Genomic DNA, 7,090 nt, shown 5'->3' on the forward strand with positions numbered 1-7,090 from the left:
ATACTGTATTCACCCTAGAGGTTCAAAGATGTATCAAGACCTGAAGAAACATTTCTGGTGGAAAGGCATGAAGACAGACATTGCAGGACATGTGGCACGTTGTGACACCTGCAATAGAGTCAAGGCTGAACATCAAAGGCATGCAGGATTGCTAAAGCCTCTTGACATTCCCGAGTGGAAATGGGAGAACATATCCATGGATTTCATAGTTGGATTGCCCCGTTCGTAGAAAGGCAATGATTCTATCTGGGTGATTGTTGATCGCTTGACCAAGATTGCTCACTTTGTACCAGTAAAGACCAAGACCAACGCCATGAAATTAGCAGATCTATATGTTGAGCATATTCTCAGACTGCATGGAGCTCCCTCTAGTATTGTATCTGATCGTGGTCCTCAATTTGTGTCCTGATTCTGGGAAGCTCTGCACAAGTCCATTGGAACCAAACTTGATTTCAGTACCGCTTACCACCCATAGACAGATGGACAGACAGAACGAGTAAATCAGATCTTAGAAGACATGCTTCGTGCTAGTGTACTGAATTATGGCTCTGATTGGGAGAAATGCCTACCTTATGCAGAGTTCTCTTACAACAGCAGCTACCAAGCTAGTATCAAGATGTCGCCATTTGAAGCTCTATATGGCAGACCTTGTAAGACACCTTTGATGTGGTCCCAACTAGGGGAAAGATCATTCTTTGACTCCGCTAAGATTCAAGATGCAGAAGGAGTTGCACAAGTGAAGGAGAATTTGAAAATTGCTCAAAGTCGATACAAGAGCTATGCCGACAAAAGGAGAAGAGAACTTGAGTTCAATGTGGGAGACTTTGTCTATCTCAAGGTATCCCCGCTACGTGGAACTGTCAGATTCCATGTGAAAGGAAAGCTTGCCCCAAGATTTGTTGGCCCATACAAGATTTGCAAGAGGATTGGAAAGCTCGCCTACAAACTTTAAGCTACCCGAGGAATTGAGGGGTGTACACTCCGTATTTCATGTCTCACAGCTACGCAAGTGTTTGAGAGTGCCTGATGAAGTAGTTCCAACTGATACACTTGACATTCAAGACACACTCAAGTATAAAGAACATCCTATCAGAATTCTGGGCAGAGATACCAAAGAGACCTGAAGCAAGACTATCCCTATGTGCAAGATCTAATGGAGCAATCACACAGAGAGAGAAGCAACATGGGAAAAAGAGTCTGACCTTTGGCTACGATATCCTTACCTCTTCGAAGAGTATGTTACGCTTTAATCTCGGGGACAAGATTCTGTTTAGGGGGTAGGACTGTAACAACCCAAAAATCCACACACTGAAAATACCAACTACAAAATTTTTCTTAAAAACTTCCATGTGATGATGAGTGTCATGTATAGTAACCCAACCTAAGAAATGCATTAGGTCTAACCCCAACCCAAGTTAACACATAAGCAGGGCATGTCATTAGTTAATTGCATTTATTTAAATTCTAACAAATAAGTGTTGCATACATTGAATGTGATTTGGATTTCCATTTGAGTTATGATATGCTTAACAACTCCAATAAATTAGGTGCACCAATTTGGAATTCAAATTTTAGAACCAAATTTGAATTCAAACAAAAGAGATGAAATGAAAAACAAAAAAAGGAAACGAGGAAGAAGGCCCTGTAGCCCAGGCTGCTCGGCTTCATGGCCCAGCCAGCCCAACCGTGCCCACCTTGCACCGGCGCACACGTACGCAGCCCACGAGCTGGCCCAGCGCATCGCCAATGCCCACGCACCCGTCTACCTCGCTCGCAGCCACTGGCCGCTGGACCTCGCATGTCAGCCGCACCCCTGTCTACAGTGTCGTCTTCCTTACCCACGCCTCAACCTCCTACGCGACCGGCGCCCGACAACTGTGGCAGGGGCGGGCCAGGGGGTCATGCCCGGGGCATGACCCTGTCCCCTTGCGCCGCGCCCACATAACCCTGCACCATTGTCTGATGCGATGCACACGCCTCCACCGCACGATGCCATCCGCCCTGGGAGGCATGGCGCTCGGCTATAAAGCCAGCCCGCACGCCGCTCACGCCTAGCGCCCTAGCTTCTCCCTCAGCCTCTACCGCCGCTTGGTGGCCCAGCAGCCGCACCACACCGAGAGTAGAGGGCCAAGAAGGAGATCGTGAGAGGAGGATCGGAGCCCCGCACGCTGCCGAAGTCGCCGGAGCCGAAGGCAACGCCATCGTCGTCATCACGATCACGGGTCGGCACTGCACGGCACTGCTTCCAGAGCTACACGGCCGCAACTCGACACTGCACCGCCATCCTTTCTTCCACAGCACCCACGGTGAGCCCTGGTTCATTCCCTGCTCGCCACTGGACCTTGCTACTCCAGCCATGGCGCTCCATACCGTGAGCGCGTAGGCCAAGGCCATCCCCGGCCTCTAGGCACACCAGCACAGCACACTCACATTGACCGTGACCATCCCCGAGCCCTTGGATGCTGTAGGCCTCTCTAGGTTCCCTGGACGCCATAGCCGAGCACGCATGCCACGCTCGCAAAGCCGTGGCCATGACGCAGCCACCACTGGTCCGAGCACCAGACCACAGGTCCGAGCACCTGACCACCAGTCCGAGCACCAGACCACTGGTCCGAGCACCCGACCACTAGTCCGAGCACCCAACCACCAGTCCGAGCACCAGACCATAGGTCCGAGCACCCGACCACTGGTCCGAGCACTCGACCACCGGTCCGAACATTAGACCACTGGTCCGAGCACCCGACCACCGGTCCGAGCACCGACCGCCATGGCCAGTATCGCCGGGAGCGCCTGGCGCCTCCTTGACTCGCCCGTTCCATTTGCCGAAGCCACGGGTAACTCACGCGCACGCCATGACCACCCTGCAGGAGCCCGTGGTGACCCGCGTGCCTCGCCGTCGTCACCATGTCGCCGTGGCCGCCGGGAAGACCTTACCGGCCACCTAGAAATTGGAAGTCCTTCCCTGAGCTCTGGACGCCCTCGCCGTGCCCACACGGCTCCGTAGGAGCCTACACGCCCTACTGTGACTCCCTCCGAGGCCATAGCCACCACACCGACGCCGCCGATAGGATCGGAAGGCCGTCCGTCGTGGCCAAAGCCACCGGAGGCCCTAGAGGACCCCTCGACCTACCCAACATGCCCGCTGGAGCATTATGACGCCCATGCGCACCACAGAGCCGGCCAATGACGCTGCACCCGCGCCATTCCCGCACGCCGGTTGTGCTTGAGCCACCGTTCACCGTGACCAGTGACTTAGAATGCACCATCCGTCGCCCTGACCCCACCATTGCAGTCGCCGTGGCACAGGGAGGCTTTTCCCACCTCTATTGGATGCCTGAGCCATTGTGGGAGCTCGCCGATGAGCATGTTGTAACACCTCTGGTGTTTTGACCTAATACTAAAATTTGACATGTCATCATGTGCATTGCAAAGCATTCATATAGTATAAAGTTTTGAATGCATTCACTAAATAAGGTTTATTTTATAATGTTGTTATTTCATGTGATGTGTTTCAAAAACCCTAAATACAGATCATGACCACAAGGGTTAAATTTCATGTGATCATGTGAGGTCATATGTCCTTTGACTCAAATAATCCTAATGGGCCATGTTGCTGGTCAAAAATCAAAATCTAAGTAAAAGGAAGACAAATCAAATTTGAATTCACATTCAAATTATAAAAGTCCTTTTTGCCCCTTTTAACTAATTCAAAATCCATGAGGAATTTGGGGTTGAGGCAAAAAGCAAAGTTGGAGATTATTTTATGAGGATCAACTTTGGTATTCAAAGTTTTTCAAGTTTACATATAAAATTTGGAGTAATTTTAAAATGATTCAAATCTTTAAATGTACCCCAAATTTGAATTTCAAAATGGAGGCAGAATTTGAAAATGTTTCTTAAACCAAAGTTGTAGTACTTGAAAAATTGAACAACTTTCATTTTTGGAGATTTTCAACTTCTTTAGAAAATTTCTGAGTAATTTGAGAAATGAATGCAGTGGCAGTTCTGTAATTATTTCAAAAATTCAACTCCACCTCACTGCTTGCCGCCGGCGCCACGCGGAGTTCACCGCCGATCGGTTTTCACCGCTTTCATGCGCTGTGACACGCCCAAACCTCCGTGGCGAGTTCGCCCGTGTGCTGTCATCACCGTACGCCCTCAAGCTGGCTATAAATAGGAGTACATCGTCGTCAATCGGAGTTTTCCCGTCGACTGTTCGCCGCCGGTGACATTGCCGCGATCGCCCAATTCATCCTCGTCGGACCACCTCAAGCCAATTGCGTTGGCCAGCAGCTCCGCCTTACCCTGCCGCTCATTCCTGACCTGCTCGCCTCGCTTCTAGCCGATCAGCACCACCGCGCGACGTCATCTTCTTCAGAGCCGGCCGAAGCTCCGCCGCAACCCACCTCACCGTGGCCAGGACGATTCCGTACGTCTTCGCCTGCACCAAGCACATCATCGCAATCACGGTGAGCTCCTGAGCGTGTTGCTCACTCTTCCTTTGACTCTACTGCGCCGTAGCCCTAGTTACATCGACCGCCGTCGGGTCTGAGCCACCATGGCCGGCGTTGAGTGCCATCCGGTGTGCTCTTTTCTGTTCTGAGACTTGGGATAGATGCGTGACTTGGTGTAGATCATGTAGGAGCAGCCCGTCTCACCGGAGAGTCACCACCGGCACGTTTTGCTGGCCAGAGCTGGCTGCGCCGCCGTGTCTTGCTCACTATCGCTGACGCGTGGGGTCAGGCTGTCAGTGAAGCTGAGGAAGAAGAATAGTGAGCTTTAGTTATTTTCTGATTTTGAATAGTGCAGCAATTTTGCAATTTTGTAGGAATTTATTTACACATCCAAAAATTCTAAAAAATTTTTGTGTAGCTTCTATACATGTTCTAGTATGATTTAAAAATTTGAAATTTGAAATTTGGATAAATTTTGAATGTTCAAATATTCAGTCCATTAATTGAAAAATGCAATTTCCATGATTTTTGTAGGTCACTGTATAATTCCAAAAATTATGAAATTTGTTTTGATACACTAATTTGTCATAAGGAAGCTTACATAAAATTTTCAGGTCATTTGGAACAAGTTTATTTTTGGGATTAATCCCAAATTAATTCAAAAATAGATAAAAGCAAACCCTAAGTGTTTGATTAGTGTTGGATCTTGTTTTGGTCATGTTTTGTGACTAGTAGGGTTCCAAGATCCATTAGGTCAAGTCACATGTGTGGTTCTTAATGATAGGGTTACAGGTTGGTTTTGTTGGCTTGCAACTGTACCGCGAAATAAAATCTTTTGCGGGTGTTTTTACATTTCATGTGCCGTGAAAGCATCATGTTTACATTATCATCATGTTAAAGCATATGTTATCATTTCGTGTAGAACCCGAGAACGAAACGATTCTAGTTGAGCAAGTTCTGGAAGAATCCCCGGTTGTCACGGGATTTGATAATTGTGGTACTAATCCGGAACCGGAAATCGTCAACGAAGGCAAGCCCCGGTTTATGCATTAAGCCATTACCTTGTTACTTTGAAAAGTTTATCACCTATGTTACTTATTGCATTAAGTTGATCAATTCAAATATTACCTACTTGATGCATTGCCTACCTTGTTACTTGTTTACCATCCTTGAAGATGTTTTTATTATACAAAGGCGTAGAATGCTTAGTATGCTTTATGATAGGCTTTCAAAGCAAAAGTTTTGATACAATCAAAGATGGCATACTGGCCAAAGAAAGAAAGAAGGTAGAATGAACTAGAGACTAGTCGGGTGACTTATCTTGAACGTTGGGTAATGTTGCCGACTATGTCGCTTAAAGGCCACTCATTGTGGATCTTCTGAACGAGACACTTTGTAGTACTGGTCATATACTCCGGTAAGCCTACTTCGGCTAATCCGATACTAAGACGAATGCCCGCGCACTGGGAGTGGAGAGATGGCGGGAGTAGCGTGTACCCTCGTGGCTGGAATGTGGCCGGATTTGAGGTGTGCTGTACTCTCGGGTGGCGTGGAGACGGCTTAGTATAGGAGGATCCGGTAGTGAGGTTGATATATGCAAGATTTAAGTTCTACATATGTCGTGTGATAAGGAATCCCCAGCTGGGACATGAATCAATTCGAATTGCTGGTGCTCCGCGGATATGGAGACTCGATTCATTACAGAAGCAATGTAGTACTGGTGAATTACTAAAATATGAGAAAAGAAATGAATGAGAAGGAAAGGAATACGAGAAATGTACATTTAGTTTGAGATAATGAACAAAAAGGTACTTAGTGGTAAAACTTGAAAATAGAATGAAGAATAGTAAGCTTTTGGCAAAGAACTTTTGAATCTTGCTACAACCTTACCTTGCCCCAAATTCCTGCATCTCTAAAGTCTTACACCCCGTTACGTCGGGTTAGTCTTGTTGAGTACTTTCGTACTCAGGGTTTGTTAACCCTTGTTGCAGGTGAGTCACATGCGCAGGCTTGTTTTGGTCCCTGCTGCATGTCTGTGTTTGAAGTCAATAACGATGAGGAGTGATGAATGGCCTTTGGACAAGGCACTAGTTTGTTTGATAAATAAAGTTAAAGTAATATTATCCCGCTACTATGGTCGTATGACACTTATGGTATTGTAAGTTTGAAAACAACTGGTTTGTAATAATACTATCTTAAGACTTCCGCTATCTTTTACTCTGGTATATATTTGAATAAACTGTTGTAATCTGCAATGACTGTGATTGGGATCCTGTTTGAAAAGAGAATCGTGGATGATTCGGGTTTCCCGAGGACACCTGACAGACCTGTTGAGTTGTTGGGAACTCGTGTACGCTATCCGAGGTCTGTTAAGACAACGATAGGTGCATGTGGGCCCAATTCCTTAGGAGGTTCTGCCACACACGTCGCCGGCAGGAGCGCGCCGTGGAAGAAACAGAGGAGAAGGGGCAAGGTGAGCAGCGTAGCCCTGCACCCGGTGCACATGAGCCGAGCCAAGGAGAAATGACGATGGGCTCGGTCCACCATGGACCCTGCCTTAGGACCATGGACTAGGAGCGCTGGTCCACCGTGAGCCACACGGTGTGAGCCGTGCTGCGGACGAAGCCTAATAAGAG

This window comes from Miscanthus floridulus, chromosome 19, assembly GCF_019320115.1.
Source record: "Miscanthus floridulus cultivar M001 chromosome 19, ASM1932011v1, whole genome shotgun sequence".
NCBI classification, from domain to species: Eukaryota; Viridiplantae; Streptophyta; class Magnoliopsida; order Poales; family Poaceae; genus Miscanthus; species Miscanthus floridulus.